The sequence below is a fragment of the Etheostoma spectabile genome, chromosome 3 (assembly GCF_008692095.1).
Source record: "Etheostoma spectabile isolate EspeVRDwgs_2016 chromosome 3, UIUC_Espe_1.0, whole genome shotgun sequence".
NCBI classification, from domain to species: domain Eukaryota; kingdom Metazoa; phylum Chordata; class Actinopteri; order Perciformes; family Percidae; genus Etheostoma; species Etheostoma spectabile.
Window position 1 is genome coordinate 5,045,114 of NC_045735.1, and position 17,428 is coordinate 5,062,541.

A 17,428-nucleotide genomic window follows, 5' to 3' on the forward strand; every position below is an offset into this window, starting at 1 on the left:
AGTAGGCTTTTTGAAAGCAGTCCTGACACAGGATTAGGATGTATTGTGAGAGGAATGTGGGGGTTAATGCAGCTTGCTGTATGCTGGTCAGTGATGATTGGGGAGGTGTGGAATGTACTGTAGCCTGGATGGGAGGAAACAACAAAGACATTCCAGTACACAAATTTTTTTCCCCTTCCCACATTCCTTCAAGGTCAAATCACCCTGAATGTGTGTGTGTGTGTGTGTGTGTGTGTGTGTGTGTGTGTTTTGTCGTTTGGCATCAATCACTCGTAACCATCTTTATTTGATTAGATTCCTCCAACGATGTGGAGTGGGGGGGAGGGTGACGGGGCTGGTGTGGAGGTGGAGGGGTCAGTGTAATGCCTGGCCTTTCCATCCAGTACAGTCTGTCTGTCTAAGATTACCTTGTCAACAGGATACAACCTGTGTGTGTGTGTGTGTGTGTGAGAGAGAGTTTCAATTGTGAAAGAAGTATTCAGATGAGATCCTTTACTTAAGTAAAAGTATATAATACAACACTGCAAAGAATATTCTATTACAAGTAAAAGTCATGCATTGAAATTGTTACTTGAGTAAAAGTATGTAAGTATCATCAGGAAAATGTACTAAAAGTAGTACTCATACTTGTCCCCATTAAATGTACATGTACGTAGTCACATTCCACCACTCGTGTGTGCGTGTGTGTGTGCGCGTGTGTGTGTGTGTGTGTGTGTGTATGTGTGTCAGTGTTTGTGGGTTGTTTGAGGCTGAAGGGATCACTCCCCCCTCTGGCAGTGCAGCCATATTGCAGTCCAGCTCTGGCATGACAGCTGACCAGCTGGTGGAGGTCATCTTCTCATGGCTCAGCTGCAGTGATATCTGAAATGATAGAGAGGCTGTTTCTGTCTTTCTTGGTATGCCATATACAGTACATTAATCTCCGAAAACTTTGTTATGTGGGGGACCCCCAAACAGATACACACTACCAGAAATTGTAAACAATGCTGGACACTAAGGCCATGAACTCAGTACCTTTAGTTTCAGGAGTAAATAAAATACATTTACAATAAAAGACTAACACATGGTGGGTATTTTATTGGCTAATATTGGTATTTTCAGACTCATTATTTTAAAATGTGACTTTTTTTTAAGTCCAACAAAACTAAAATAATAATACTAATAAAAAAATCAATAGACATTCATGTTAAAAATGTACAGAGAACTTGACTGAACTGTTAATTGAAGGAACAAACTATGAGTAATCCCAACAACAAAACATAAAGATCAGGAGGTTTTCTCTTTCTAAAATTTTAGCTATGGCATACTGCAGCTGGGGGTTGAGCATTGCTATACAAACATTTGATCACGTAGCCTCTCTCGAGTTCTGTCATTGGGAAATCTAGGGAGTGAAATTAAAAAACTGTTTGGTTGGGAGTGACATTACATATAATTTTGGGGCTTTTCTCTTTATTAAAGTGACAGTGAATAGACATGAAAGGGAGAGAGAGAGAGAGAGAGTTGTGGGATGACAGGCAGCAAAGTGCCGCAGGCTGGATTCGAACTCGCGCCGCCGCAGGACTCAGCCAAATGCCCTTGAGTGAGCTAGAAGCCGCCCCAAGAGAGTTCTTTTTTTTTTTCTTCATTTCATTAAATAGAAAGGTAATGTGTGTAACACCTGTAATCTCTAAATTAAAATCTAAGCCTCAGCCTCTTATTACTGGCCCTGTCATGAAGGAGGAGAGTGGACTGTGATGATGTAGGGAGGAGCTTTGCTCAGCCTGCAGTGTGAGGGTGCAGTGACGCCCTTGGTGACGGTAGAGGGTACAAGAACTCCTTGAAACTGATATAACTTTGGTTGAGAATTGTTGAAAAGTTTGCTGCAACCCTGGACTTTTCTATTGTCACGGTGGTGTAGCCCAATTTGCAGATGAATTACACTGAGTAACCTACAACCTGCAATAAAGAGAAAGATGAATTTCTAGCGGCAGCGTCAAACTCTCAAATATCTGTTCATGTTAATGACTGCTTTACGTCTTTGTACAAGCAGCTACTTAATTCGTCCAATGGCAGCTGTTGTAAAAGTTGAAAGTGTTTTAAAACGTGCCGATGGATAACGATGTTTTCCCGTCGGGATTTTAGCCTACGAATTCGGTCAGGGCTTTAACGTGTGCTCAGTGGGGCGTGTCAGTTTGCGGAATGTCGCTTTGCCGTACGGGACATGGTTGTATTATTCCCTTCCACTCATGAAAGGAGTCTGTATATGTATTCTACATTAGCCCGGCTCGAGGAACCTGGCACGCTTCGATTTGTCTTAGCATGGGAAAATATTTTTACAAGGCTACTCAAAGTATGCGAAGGAGGTGGAGATCTGAGCACTGCTGCGTTTTTGTTCATTGACTAGAAGATAACCAGGCTGCCTGGTTATTTCCCTTGAAGTGTTTGTAGAGAAAACAATGACGACATGCTGCATGGCTTGACTAAAATACACCAGTCATGCACGCGCTGTGGGATGGGTTTTTGGTGAACTTCCTGGTATTACAGGGCTGTGCTGTCCTTCGGTGAAAGAAAAGGAAGGGGGACATTGCACATTGCCACACCATTCCCATATGGGGTTTTAGAGAAACGGAGTCCCAAAAACAAGCTTATAGCATAGGGCCTAGCTTACTCTGTTTTTGTTTTTTTACATGAGCAGTGCATCATTTTCTGCTACTAATAGCATGACTATGTCTGTTAACTTACTACTGTACCGCTAAAGATGAGGTGAAGCCCTCTGCTGAGGCTGCAGTCTGGGAGAAACCACAATTGAAACTGAGCCCACAGTGGGAGAGTTTGGTCTGGAGTGGGAGTGGTGGGTGGTTTCAGAGAAACCCGGCAGGGCTCGCACGCAGTACAGCACGTTAGCCAACCTACTGGCAGATACCAGTCACTGACTGACTGACTGCCTGACTGGACTGACACATTCACAGCGGAGGGACTGAACCAAATACCTAGACTAACATAGTCTATCAGGACTTGGACGATACAAACTCAGTCAAAGAAGAGAGACCACCACACTCTTTTTGTCCTCGTCTGTTTTAAGGTAGGCTATGTTTTATGTTAATTTAGTACAAATACCTCATTGCCTGCTTACCGCGTACATAGGGTTACTTTTAGTTTAGCTAACTGTTAGGCTAATTGTAACGACAAGGTTGTTGTAGTTACAGTTGTGACATTTGGAAAGTTTCCACAGAGTAGCCTAATCTGTGACATTGCAGCATGCTTGAGTGAGTGGGCTGATAGCCTTGATGCGTAACGTTACCGTATGGAGAAAACGCAATGCCAAATTACATTCAAAAATGTGTACATTTAACGCTGTACAACATGTTGGCAACTCATTTACTCTGTAAAACCTAAGTTAAGACATGTGACAAATCAGTGAGAGCCACTGTTCAGTTCTGCATATGTACAACTTCTTGATTTTTGCATAACTTTGACAATATTTTGCATTTACACTCGACCTGTCTGCCGCTAACGCAGATCCATATTCCCCATTAACGCTACCAAAATGTGGTGCCACAGCGGTTATTGGGATCTAGTTGAAAACTTTATCCACCTACGGTGTTACTGTATTGTGTGTATGCCGGTGTTGTAACCGATTTTAAATAAGTATTTCTATCTATGCTTTCTGAACACATGTGGTCCGTTTGGGCTGTTGTTGGAAAAGGAAACCAAATGTTTGCTATATGTTTGAATGATGCTTGGTTTAACGTTCTCGTCTTTACGCGATCGTTATCAGGATTTGTAATCATTGAGGCAGTTTCGTAAACTTAAAGCCACGTACTGAGTTGGCGTGTAGCCTACAACTTTAAATCCTCCAGGTTGTCTTTTTATAGACTCCAGACAGACACAGATTAAGATAGTTAGCTAGCCTATAACTAACATGAAAGCCTGTTACACCTGTACAGGGCTGCTGCAAAGTTCCTAGATGTATCCCTGTCAGGAGGGAGTGAACCATGTTTGCTTTTTTGCAACATAAGCCATAATCCATGTTGTTGTGGTAAATGAATGTTTGGTAACCATCTTCATTATAAAGATATCAACCACCAACGCTAACATGTTGGCTGTTTTCCCTAGTATACCAAATTCCCATTCAACATTGGTCAGTTTGATAAAACTGCCTATGTCATGTACTTTGTTCCTAAATATTTTTAGCTGTCTTGGCTCAACGTGGGAAAGTGTCTCTGCAATGAAGGCTTTGCCAACATGCCTGCCCACCTGTTAATGTGTGTGTAGTTTGATGTAAACACAAGGGAAGCACCTGGCATGCAGTGCAAGCTGTTCACGTCCTGACATAATATAGACAACACATCTAATGATTGAAATACGTATGTGATGCTGTAACTGAAAAAGTGATCCGAAAATATAATATGAATGTATGTATATGTGGAATTGGTAATTTGAAATAGTAGGCTACTCTCACTGCTGTTTACATTGCTTTTCAGATGTTCTCTTTGGAGAAACCCTTTCTTTCTCTTTGGTTTTATAATCTGCTCTCCACCTTGTTAATGATTGAGGGAGATTAACCACCCAGCAGGGAAGACAAGACCAAATTGCCTTGTACTGCGCTGTACATTAGGAGGATGCAAATGGAGATTGAAACCAGAATTTTTAAAGAATGAGCCAGATTGGACGATTTAGGTCTATTCCTTAGAGGTCGAAGTGCTCAGAGCAGCTGACCTGTTGCTTCACGGTCACCTGGAGGGCAGGACCTCCCAGCATTCACTGCTGCCTTCAGCTGCCACTGAGTTCACGGCCCTTCTGCTGTAACTTTGATGTAAGCTCCTTTTCAAATGACAGCTTATTATTAGAGATGATTGGCTTTGTAGCTAGAGTAGCAAAGAGAGCAGTGTTGCAGCGTTGGCCTACACAGGGTGTTCATTTCTAACTATAATGTAAAGGTCTGATTTAAGAAATATGGAGAAAATCAAATACCTTGACAAAATACCTCGATATCGATACTGCAGCAATATTGTGGTGTTGACTATTTGTGCTTCCACAAAATATGTACATAATGAGATTTTGGATTAATAATCATCAGTAATGTGGATATAAGGACTAAGTGGGTAAAGGCAAAATATAGCAGCAAACACTAACAGCCTGGTATGTTCAGAAAATTACATAACTGTACTGTAATGCAGCCTTTAAAACCAGGAAAAGACACTTATGCCATATTACGATATAAAAAATTGAAGACAATATTTAGTCTCATATCACAATATTGATATAATATCGATATATTTCCCAGGAACAAAACACACATCGATGTGCTGTTGTCAATGCATTTTTCCAAAGCAGTTCCCCCTGTGTAGTTTCCATTGGACTGATGTGGCATAGATGCTTTAAAGTTGATTTTTCCCTTTTGGTCTTTGCTTCAAGCATTTTTTTTTTAAATCTTGCTGGGCTGGGTCTTTGGTAGTATTTCTGTTTTGTGGCTGGGACAGAGTTGTGGTCAGAGTGGTGTTGGGTTGTTTGGAGTTAGAGAGAGCTTTCACCCCAAATGTCAACCCGCTTCTGCATGGTTAGGCATTTCCCCGTTGGCCCTGAATACTTATGTAAGCAAAGACACATGGCTTGTTCATATGAATGTGAGAATGACCAAGCACAAAGTCTAATGGGCATGTTTTGCCCCCACTTTCATTTCCTAACTTAAGGTGTCAAAGATTGATCAGACAGTTGATTCATTGGCCCTTGCTTGCCAGCATTGTTATGGCAGTTAGTACAGTCCTTCATCGCAGATTCCTTAGCTTACCAATTCCCTATTTAAAGGAGTATGCATCCATGGAAGTAGTGAACTAGTAAAATACATTATTGTAAAATTGAATGTGCTTTGAGAACCACTGCTTTCGGTTCTGGCGGATATAGCAACAGCTGTTGACAGGGTGAAGGTTTTCCACATCATGTAGTCTCTCTGCTACATGTGGGGTGGATCCTGGGAGGAACCCATAGGACACATCTGCCTGGCCGTTAGCCAGACCTTCACCATCGCCTATACAACAGGAAAGACTGTCACGCATGCATATGCACTCGCACAGACTCATGTACTTGAACTGTGTTATAGGAAATGCTCAGCGAGGGGTTCATTTCCACTTATATGACCTTTTTGATCTTGTCATATCAAACTTGTATGAGTAGCTGCTAAAGATAAAGCTGTCATGTTGAAGGACTTTTACACTAAACACATATGACAGAAATGGGCAAAACACTTATGCCATCACAGCAGTGGCCGGGATTCAGTTCCAACAAGCGGAATGTCTGGCTTTGCGACCAGTACTGTTGACAGGATCGGGAAGCCGGTGAGGGATCATGACGTTGCAACTACACGAGTTTAGGCCTGGCACTAAGGGTTTGGATTTAGGCATGTAGCTTTTTCAAATATCAGGAATTTTACCATCCTTTCGTCATCCACCATTGCAAGTGGTAGTTTAGCTTTTAGCTTTTAATTAATTTAGCTTTAGCGAAGATAAATTGTAAATCATTTATAGATGTTAATGAAATAGTTCAACATTTTAGTAAATACGCGTATTACCATAGCATGGTTTTTGAATGTTTTAAATGAACAAGATAATAATGTGTTAATTAGTGCGTTAACGAGGTGCGGGCAGGCTGATTTTGTTACCGTTGATCAGAGTCAGTCTAGCTGTTTCCCCTGACGCCAATCTTTATGCTAAGCAAAGCTAAACTAACGAGCTGCTGGCTGTAGCTTCATTTTTAGCATTCAGATGTGTTTTCAATCCTTTCTTCTTATTCTTAGCTAGAAAATGAATATTATTTATTTGGCATAGTGCACAATAGGAAAGTCAAGGAAACATAAAAATTCTTTGGTGACCGTGGAGTCATTATTAAATGTGAATATTGAACTATTCCTTTAAGGTGCTATGTATATTACCTTTTAATAAAAGATGTGAAAGAGCAGTCGGGAACATGAGGAACAACTGAAGTGATATACAGTAGGTCAACTAACGGCTAACTTGTCATGAGTTATACATTTGTTCCTTGTCAAACATTATGTAAGACATGCCTAGTTTAAAACCTGGCATCTGGGACTACTGCATGAAGCCAATCATGAAGAAATGGTCAGAGCTTTGGACACGTTGCTCCAATAACATTAAGCGCAGCTATCAGTCTGGAATAGGACTGATAAGGTTCTAGTGCAACAGCAGTTTCCAGTTCAAAGTTGATTCATGGCCTTTGTACCCATTTCTTAAGACATGAAGAGGTGGGTCAACATGGGGTCATTGGACAAAATCAGGTTTTATTACTTATAATATTTATAAATATTCAAATTTGACAGTTGTCATGCCCTAGATTGTTTTACAGGGCTTTACAGGTACGGACAAAATGGCATATCAAATTTGTAGGAAAGCTTACATGAGGTTCAAATAATGACCGGGAACTAGAGTGACTGAATTTGTTTTTCCCCTCCAACTTGTTCTAGACCATGCCCTCGGTTGTACAGCTGCAGTTCCACGTTTCTGAGCCTTTTGTAAAAGGACTCTTATATTTGGCAAAATAACAGTTTCTCAGCCATTTGTTGAAGATCTTACATCTTCCTCAGTGATCATGGCAAATCTCCATCAGAGGTGGCTGACACAAACAAGCTCATATGAGATTTAACAAAAGGTCCAGTGTCTGCAAACTGATCTATGGATTGAGCACTCCTTATTTCCTGGGAGAGATACCTGAGGAATGAGACAAAGATCAGGTTGAGTGATAGTGAAACTGAGTGAATAAAATGAGCTTTAGTTGGTAATAGGGGTGAACGAATCAGAAAATCTCACAATTCAATAATATTTTTGATTCAAAAACTTTTCATATACGTATATATATATATATATATATATATATATACATATACATACTTACAAATTGATTGTTTTGCACACCCCTAGTTGGTAATGTTGGTGCCATGTGTGGGAGGTTATTTAGAAGATGACTACCGCTGATAGAGACTGCAAGTATTTAGGAAGGGAAGTTGAGAGACAAGTGTTGGAGAGAGTGGATGGGAATGGCTATTAATCTAGGCTTCATCTGACAGACAGCAGGAGACAGAGATGCAGATACAGTATATGACGAGAGGTAGCATTTGCATTACAAATGAGTGTTTCACCATTTGAGCACATAGTTGTCTTAAGCAGAGATGTAGTGGAGGTTCATATCAACTTAGCACACTCTCCTTTGTGTTCTTCAGTATCCTCACACCTTTTTAAAGCTTATATCAACTATCACATATTCTGTGGATACTGAAGAGTAACATTCAGCGTCATGGAAGTTGCACATTTACTAAAGCTGCACTTGACAATTTTGAACATTGCTGTGAATGTTAGTGTGAGGTGAGTGTTTGGAAAGGGTTTGAACACTCAGAAGTCTTTCAGTGGTTCAATTGATAATTTCAAGCTATCGTTACGGACCTTAACATTAAAAATTAATTAATTATATTTTTTCAACTAATAACTGATTTGTTTATGAAACTTTGATGTTAAAGGAACACGCCACCGTTTGTTAAATTAGGGCTTATCACAGTCTCTCTTAGCTGTAGCTAGGTGGGTCAATGCATTTTTCTTGTTTATAGTGTGAAATATTAATACTGAAAGGGCTTGAAATGGCCTTTAAAGTGAAACTGAAAGTTTCAGTTAAAGTAATTAAGCACTGAACGAAGTTGAAGTGTCAGTTAAGGTGTAATGAAAGTGTTCAAGTGAGTTCCGTTAAAGTTCAAGCAATGAGAGGAGTTCAAATATCCGCCTATACTTTAGTTGATCAACAAGCTGGTCAGTTGAAGTGAAATGGTCGATGTTCACGTGTATGGACTTCTGATGATGTGTAAGCAGCAATGAAGTAAATGATGGCTGAGACCTGAAAGGGGTTGAAGCGTCAGTTGACGTGTTACCATTGAAAGGAGAAATATCAGTTGAAGAGAAAGAGACGAATGCAGCTGACATGTCATTTGACGTGTGCAGTTTTAAAGGAGTTGAAAATAGTGTTCCAGTTTCACGATTGGCATTTTAAGTGATGTGACTTTTAAGATATTTACTGCAGAATATATAACAATTGTATTTGGATTGATCAGGATTAATGTATGGCATCTTACGTAGTGAGTCATTCTCTCTTTTCTGTTGCATCACCACTTTGCACTGTATTTGTAAAGTAAGAAGAAGGTCTAGTGGACTGAAAGTAATGAGCGTATGTGTCTGGCAGTGATTCAGACGGTTACCGTTATGTTGAAGACTCACAGTCTTGGAGGGTGTGTGTACAGTATGTGTGTGTCTGGTTAGTTTTAGCCTGCTGCTGTGGGCAGCTTTTTTCCCCACATCCCGAAGCTAGCCCAGCAGTAGAGCGAGCCCCGCCCTGCTGGGAATAAACGTTATGAGTGACTGAGTCCTGCATCTTCTCAGTATTATAGACTAGCCGGCTGTGGGACTGGAAACCACCCTGGAAATGACTCAAAATCCTGCATGCCCGCTTCACTGCCATTTTTGTATATGCATCTGCAGGAGTTGGGAAGTCCTCATATGACTTGAAAATGAATGTGTAGGACAAAGGCTACAAAATCAGTTAACACAGTACTGCATTTCTTTCCTTCATTTTAGTATCCTTGTTTTAGATATCTTTCTTTCAAGTATCTTTGACTTGAAGAAACTTTTTAGAATGTAGGCATATATCTGTTTCTATAATAATCCAGAGTTTGTAAAATCAGTGGAATACAAACATAAAACACATTGGAAGTCATGTAAGGAATTTAACCATCAACAGAATATTATTCACAAATTAATTTATGTGTTTGTTTTGTGACAACTGCATGTATCTTTGGTAATTACTAGAACACTTGAAAGGCTGTTTTTTGTCCATTTCACTGTCCCTTCTCCTGCCTCTTTTCCCTTTTTGGTGTCAAATGAGGACAGAACCGCTCATTCACGTTTACTTAATACAAGATATATTATATATATTACTATACATTTCTTATAATATAAGATAACTTGTTATCCAATTCATCTGCTCTTGCACATCTTCATGCCAGAAAGAGAGGAGTTTTGTGGGTGTTTGTGTGGGTGTTTGTGTGTGTGTGTGTGTGTGTGTGTGTGTGTGTGTGTGTTGGAACATGCGTGCCTACATTCTGAGACTATTTTGGGCATGTTCTGGAAAAAAAAAAAGTTCATTTAAATCCTGTTGTCACTATCTGGAGACCTTACCAGACTAATTTTCCACAGACCTATTGGACGTTACTTAAGCTCTTGACCCCATGTTAGTTATAACAATAATCAATGTACAATAATAGACTATGGTGTTTATTTGAATACCTATTAATGTGAGTGATTTCATTCCAGCTCGGCCTCCCACACATGGAGAACAAAGGTGGTCTAAGGAATAAAAAAATTACTCCTTACTCCACAGTGCGCAAGATAAACTGTGTACGTCATTCCAAAATAGACTTATGACACATGTAAGTGTATCTGTAGTGAGCAACATAGTAGGACCACCTTCAGTCATACTTGTCTGCGTTCACCTGTTAAGCATCTTGTGTGTTTTGTACACGTAGTGTGTGATCATCCATTGTCCGTCTCTATCCATCATTGTAATCATAAGAAATTAACCTGAGCCCTCTGGATGCTGTGCTACATCATGACTATAATTACTATGTCAGCTCCTCTCCTGTGTACCTGTGATTTTCCGACTGCTTCCCAACCTTGCTGTCAGTGTTGAGACACACCTACCCACTCAGTTTCCTGTGATATGACACCAAAGGCAAATCTCAGTGTTTGTTGAAACAAGTGTGCATATGCTGTGTCCCTGTTAGTGTTGGATGGATGTGAGACTCTGGAACATTTTAAGGCCACTCCTACTCAGCATACGGAAATAATCACCAAATAAAATTCCTCTCCTTAACCCCCCCTACTCAAGCCTTTTAAATTAAGATAAACTGTAGTATTTTTAGTTAACCCCAGATCTCTCGTTCATGTGTAAATTGAAAAATTAAGGTACCAGGAGAAACACAAAATGACATGGGAAAGGAAAAGCTGGACTATGATAATTAGCATAAAATGAACTTGATGGCTCGACTTGAGCATTCTAACGCAAATAACTTTGCCCTGTGTGTGTGACTAATAGCTGCATTATCGGAAATGTTTTGCAGTAGCAGTTTTTATCTTAAACCTTTAGGATGTTTAATGAACCATTGCGACTGTGAACTTATCAGGCCGGTCTTTTTTTGACTAATAGTGTAGATTAGGAGTTTATAAATGCCTTTACTGCATGCCCATTTTCTGCATATTTAGATAAACATTCACACAAATTGGAATGAATTTGCACATGTTTGTGTACTAGTTGGGAAGCTAACTGCTAACATACACAAACAGCAAGTGAGCAACGTGCTACCACTTGTCTGTCCCAGCAGCTTGTGCTAGCATGTTGCCAGCTGTTTAAAGCTTGTTAGCGCAACTTGCTAATGATACATAGTTCACATAGTTTCTGTTTGTGTTTAAAAACAGTCCTCTTTTGTGCAGCAGTTTTTTTACTCTGGAGAGTAATATAACACATGATGATGCAACAGAGCTAATACGTCCATTTTGGACTCTATTCAATTTCAATTCTTTTTATATAGCGCTAAATCACAACAACAGTTATCTCATTGCACTTTTCATAAAAGAGCAGGTCTAGACCGTACTCTGTGATGTTATTACAATTCCAACCAAAAGCACTCACTAGGCCACAGAGGCAAGGAAAAACTCTAGCGTTCTTCCTTTAAAGGTCAGCAGCGGAAACATAGCATACTATTGGTCAACGGTGCATAATTTAATGTATTTATGTATTGAATTACCAGAAAATATGCTATAAAGTGACCAGTGATACAAATTATACCAATTTTGTGACGTCACAAAATTCAGCCATTTATAATGCTGGTGTGACTGGGTATTTACTCTATGAGCAACATCACACGCCTGACAACAAAGGTTTAACAATACTATGTATTACCAAATCCTGCTGCAGGACAATAGGAGTTCTCTGAATGGGAAGTGTAACTTAGCGGAAAGAAACTGTGTGCGTACAGTGTGTATTCCATAGCCTTGACTACGACGACAATACAGCATTGTACGTCCTAGGTTAAGACTACAAAAGCTTCCTTTCTCACTCAGTACCTTTTTGTTAACCTTTAACCAAATCTTTCCATGGAGCTTTAATAATGTTATTACGAGCAGGTGTGTCCTTGGACATAGAAAGAGAGAGAGAGAGAGAGAGAGAGAGAGAGAGAGATTGAGAAAAAAGGGAGGAGTGAAATAAAGTAAGGTCAAAAGAAGAAAAAGCAAATGCGGCATGAAAGCATAGCCAGATTCCAGCAGAAAGAAAGGAGAAAAAAGCAGCCTATAAAGCCTAAAGAAATGCAGAAACAGTTGAGGAATGAGATTAAGATAGCTGGTATAAGCTAGGCCTTGACCGACACGGACCTTTCTGATGGCTACAGATACCTGAGCAATATCGTAATCCGGCATGGATTGAAAGTAAAGCAGGATAACACCCTGGGCTGGGAGCAATCCAAAGTTGACACAGATATTGAAGAGTGTAAAGGACAGACCAGTGCTTGCTGCCATGTGAAATCCTTATCAGAACACACTCCCGGTCCCTTGCAGTCCACTTCCTATGCTGCATTAGAGTTCGTTCACACTAGATCAGTCGGTACGGCGATTCGCCGCAGGGTTGTGCAGCGGTGTGGGAGTGTCACCAAGTAGCCCACTTGTGTGATGTCCCGTTGTATTCTTTAACCCCCCAATGTACAACAAGTAGACTTTACATTATTGTTTTCCGTCAGATTGTTTATAGATCTTGACATTTCTTGATGGCAGCTTCATTTTACAAAGAAAGAGGAGAGAAGGAGGGACTGTGCCTTTTGCTGGAGCTTGTTGCATGGAAACAGTCAGAAGCTCCTGTGCAGTAAAGTGCTTGTGTTTCACTTTTTCATTGTGGCAGTATGTTAGCAACTATTGAAGGGATGCCCACAAAGTTGGGCACACAGATTCATGCATCCTAATGACAATGGTTGGTGATCACCTGACTTTACCGCATGTGCCATCTGGAGATTCACATGTTTGGTTTAAACGTTGTTGTTTTTTCTCGATTTCTAAACAACAGTGGGCACAACTGGAGTCACATGTGCAAAACTCTTACTACAGTCTGCACAGCAGCAGTTCATGTGGACCAAACTCTAGTTTGTTTTTCATTGCTTGAACAATTGATTACAACCTGCACAACACTGTGGATTTACAGCACTTTGTTCAAATGCTAACACACTGCTGTCACAACTGTTAAGTACACATTCAAAACAGAATAGATTTCAGTCTGGTGTCTATCAAACACTGCTGATTGCAGTTTTAGCTGAAAGCCTAAGCAGGTGTCTTGCTTTAGACTAGTTATTGAACATTCACTTTTTTTACTAAACAATCATAAAATAAGAATTACAAACAATTATATGTACCGTTTGAGAGTAACAGGTAAAAGAGCAAAGATTCCTATATGCCCAGGTCAGATGTCTGACGTTACATACACAGCTATATAAAAACAAAATATGAAAACCACTATACCTTTACTATAGTAAAACTGCGTTCTTACTGTTTTTCAGAAAGTAATGGAGCTGAAAGCATTGAAAACACCACATTCATTAGTATTTAGAGATGATGCAGACATACAGCATGATGCTGGAGAGAGACAGGATCAGTCACACTATTCTTTGTTACTGCTATGTATCTTTTAGTTTTTTTCCTTTAATTTCATAAATTACTAGAGAAAAAACACTATTTTGAAGCAAACTGCTGATTTTTGTTCCTTCTTGTTTACCTTACATGAAAATTGGTATATTACATAAAATCTAAATCTTTTCTTTTCAAAATTTTTTTTTTAGTATTTTTTGTATCGGTGTTTGATGCTAGTGTTTTTACTCTGTTGGTTCTGAGTGACAGTGTGTGTGTTATCTCAGTGAGGGTTGTGCGTAGTCTTTGGCTGCACTGAGCCTGTTTTGAGACGTGTTAAGAGTTGTGTTGCTTGGAATGATATAAACTGTTTAGCTCATGTGACTAGAGTTTTGCACATGTTGCGCCAGTTTTGCACATGTAGCTCCAGTTGTTAGACAATCGAAAAAAACTGTAAATGAAATGTTTCATCAACTATTGGATGGATTGCTATTCAATTTGTTGAACACATTCATGTTTCCCTCAGGATGAATTGCAATCACTTTGATGATCTCCTGACCTTTCTGACTTTGTCCAATACTTAGGAACTGGATGGTCGCAAGTACGGACCAAAGTATGGAGGGTGGACTGGTAGCTTGAGAGGTGCCAGTTCACCTTCTGGGCACTGCCAAGGTGCTCTAGAGAGCAAAGCACTGAAACCCCCCCAACCGCCTGTGGCACCTGTCCAGCAGTTGCAGCCCCCTCACTCTGACATCTCTCCATTTGTGCATGTATAGGATCTGAGCATGTGTGCCATTTCAGGCCTGCGTGTAGTGTCTTCTAACAACAGAGTGAAAACTTCCCTCTGACAAAAATTGATTCCCTACTGGGGATCAATAAAAAGTACATTAATTGCAAAACTAATAATATTTCCATCAGCCTTAGTTGTAATTTGTGTTAATTGCTAATTATGTGAATGTGGTAAACATTACCATAGCATGTTAGCATAATCATTGTGTGGATGTTAGCATGCTGTTATAGGCATTTAGCTTAAAGCGCAACTGTGCCTAAGTGAAGAATTGCTTTCTTAAAGGTCCCATGACATGGTGCTTTTTGGATACTTTTATACAGGCCTTAGTGGTCCCCTAATACCATATCTCATTCCAAAATTCAGCCTTGGTGCAGAATTACTGCCACTAGAGCCAGTCCCACAATGAGCTTTCCTTAGTATGTGCCATTTCTGAGGCTGTAGCTTTTGAGGAGGAGAGAGGGGGGTGCAAGGTGGAGGCTGGGGATGTGGACTTGACCAACTGCTACCGTGCTCGTTTGAAAGCCAAATTCTCTGGGCCGGCAAAGCAGAGAAAGGGGATGTAACCTTGCCCGTAATGACCTCATAAGGAGCAAGATTCCAGATCGGCCCATCTGAGCTTTTATTTTCTCAAAGGCAGAGCAGGATACCCAGGGCTCGGTTTACACTTCTTGCCAATTCTAGCCACTGGGGCAACATAGGCAGGCTGGGGAAACTCATATTAATGTTAAAAACCTCATAAAGTGAAATTTTCATGCCATGGGACCTTTTAAAGAAGCTGCGTTTGTTGGTGGAACTCAAACTGGGAATGTTGGGATTACATGGTCAGCATGTTTAACCTCTAGGCCACCAGGATTTTACAGTTGTTTCTAATGAATGTATTTTTATCCTACACAGCTGTGAGCCGCATACCCCCTAACAAACACAAATAAGGCACACAATCTCAAATGCCACAGCCGCCCTTCCCAGTCTGACTATGACAAGAGTGTGTGTGTGTGGTGGTGTGTGTGTGTGTGTGTGTGTGTGTGTGTGTGTGTGTGTGTGTGTGTGTGGCAGTTTTAAATAGTTGGAACAACTGTTCCCAGTGGGGTGAAATATTTGTTGGTGTTGCACTGAAGTCCACCTGAATTCAAAAAGCAATTTTGTTCTGCTTTATGATATTTATATTTGATGTTGCTTGGTTTCTTGATGAAGCGTCCCTAGTTGTGTCATTGTTAATCAGATTTGTGCAATGTCACATTGTCGCTGTTTTTTGCCGTCAAGTTCACAAGTGAATATCAGTGTTGGGTATGAGTGGCAACAATCCAAGGTGATATGTTTAGCATTTTAACAACATCAAACATCAACTTTATAAATATTCATTATTAGTATAATTACTGAAAACACTCAAAAACATAATGAGACGGACACCAATCTACTGGCCTCTACACTGCATTTCCCATAAATTTATGTCATACTGAATACATGGGAAATGTAGTCTTTAATTGATAAATAAACTAAAACAATGCTACTGTGTGCTATAATCTGAAGCATACTTATTGTTGACATTTAGTGGCATCCACACATGGTCCACCACACACTGCATCTCTGTCTCTATGCTTGTTTCTCAGTCTCAGGGGACACTAGCCATGCTTGGCAGTGTGTAACATTTCGTCATTTTCATGGGGATGGCTGTAAGGGTGGTGTGTCTTAGTGTTGTAAGGGTAGCTGTCTGGTCACTGCTGGCTGACTGTAACCAAATGAACTGCAACATCCTGAACAAAAGTGTGTGTGTGTGTATGTGCTGTATTGTCTGCTTTGCACCATGATTTTTACTAGAAGCTGTGTGTGTTTAGATAGAAATGAGAAGAAAAGTGAGTTAAAGTAGAGCATGGATTATGGTTACAAATGACTGTAGTGAATGGAAGATCCTTTTAGTATAGCTGTGTGTGTGTGTGTGTGTGTGTGTGTGTGTGTGTGTGTGTGTGTGTGTGTGTGTGTGTGTGTGTGTGTGCCCTCGAAGCAGTTTGTGTGTATATTTCTGTCTCAGCAGCCCAACCCTTGGTAATAAATCTTTAAGGAGATTCCAGAGATGTTGCATGACCTGGGTGACCAAATTGCTGAGCTATCCTCCAGTATTGGGAGAGGGTCTGTTAAGTTATTTTTCTCCATAGATTACTCTTTGAGTTAAGCAGTTCACACATAAATTCCCATCCATTTTTCAGGGTTTTAGGTGGTAACTGAATGTCAACCTACTTTAATGAGAAACCGATGTCCTCTGAGGAACATTTTCCAAACTGTCACACTTACTTTCAAATCATGTCTTTTCCTTTTCATCTTCCAAATAGTCTTCTAAATGGTGTGTTTGTGTGTGTGTGTGGTGTGTGTGTTGTGTGTGTTGTGTGTGTGTGTGTGGGTTGTGTGTGGGTGTGTGTGTGTGTGTGTGTGTGTGTGTGTGTGGGGTTGTGTGTTGTGTGTGTTGTGTGTGTGTGTGTGTGTGTGTGTGTGGTGTGTGGGTGTGTGCGCAGCGCCTTTAGCTGTAGATGCCAGCTGAGAGGATTGATGTAAGAAGATGATGGCTGCTGAATGTGAACTATTTAAAATAAAAAAGGAGGGGGAGATGGTGTGGAGTTCTCATTAAAAACAAAATCAATGCTGGTGTGTTAACTGCATGCCAAATCAATCCGAGCACATGAGGCCCCGCACTCGGTAACCTCCAAATTCCACCAGATGCAGAACGGCTGCATCAACACCCACCAGGTCCGGATTTGTTGTGGAACGACTGCGGCCATGACTGACAGCGGAAGTCTCGAGGACCCACAAAGTCTCGCGAGGTTATGTAGAATAAAACCACAAAAACAACAACGGTTTGTTTCCATCCAGAGGAGTAGCGAGGAAACAACTCTGTGCTGTGTTTTCATGGTGTAGTGCAGGGAAATATGATCCACCATGAGCACGGTCTATTTTATTT

General features: G+C 40.4%; 1 protein-coding gene across 3 annotated transcripts in view; it reads left to right on the forward strand.

Moving 5' to 3' along the window:
* Positions 1-17,428, forward strand: part of LOC116674847 (unconventional myosin-Ic) — a 66,593-nt gene that overhangs the window by 2,332 nt on the left and 46,833 nt on the right. The window contains exon 1 of one of the 3 annotated variants that reach the window (XM_032507080.1): positions 2,655-3,061. The exons of the other annotated variants lie outside the window; for them this stretch is intronic. The gene's annotated coding sequence lies outside the window, so the exon portion shown is untranslated. Of the gene's footprint in view, positions 1-2,654; positions 3,062-17,428 lie in introns of those variants that run through there. 3 annotated transcript variants of the gene reach the window in all.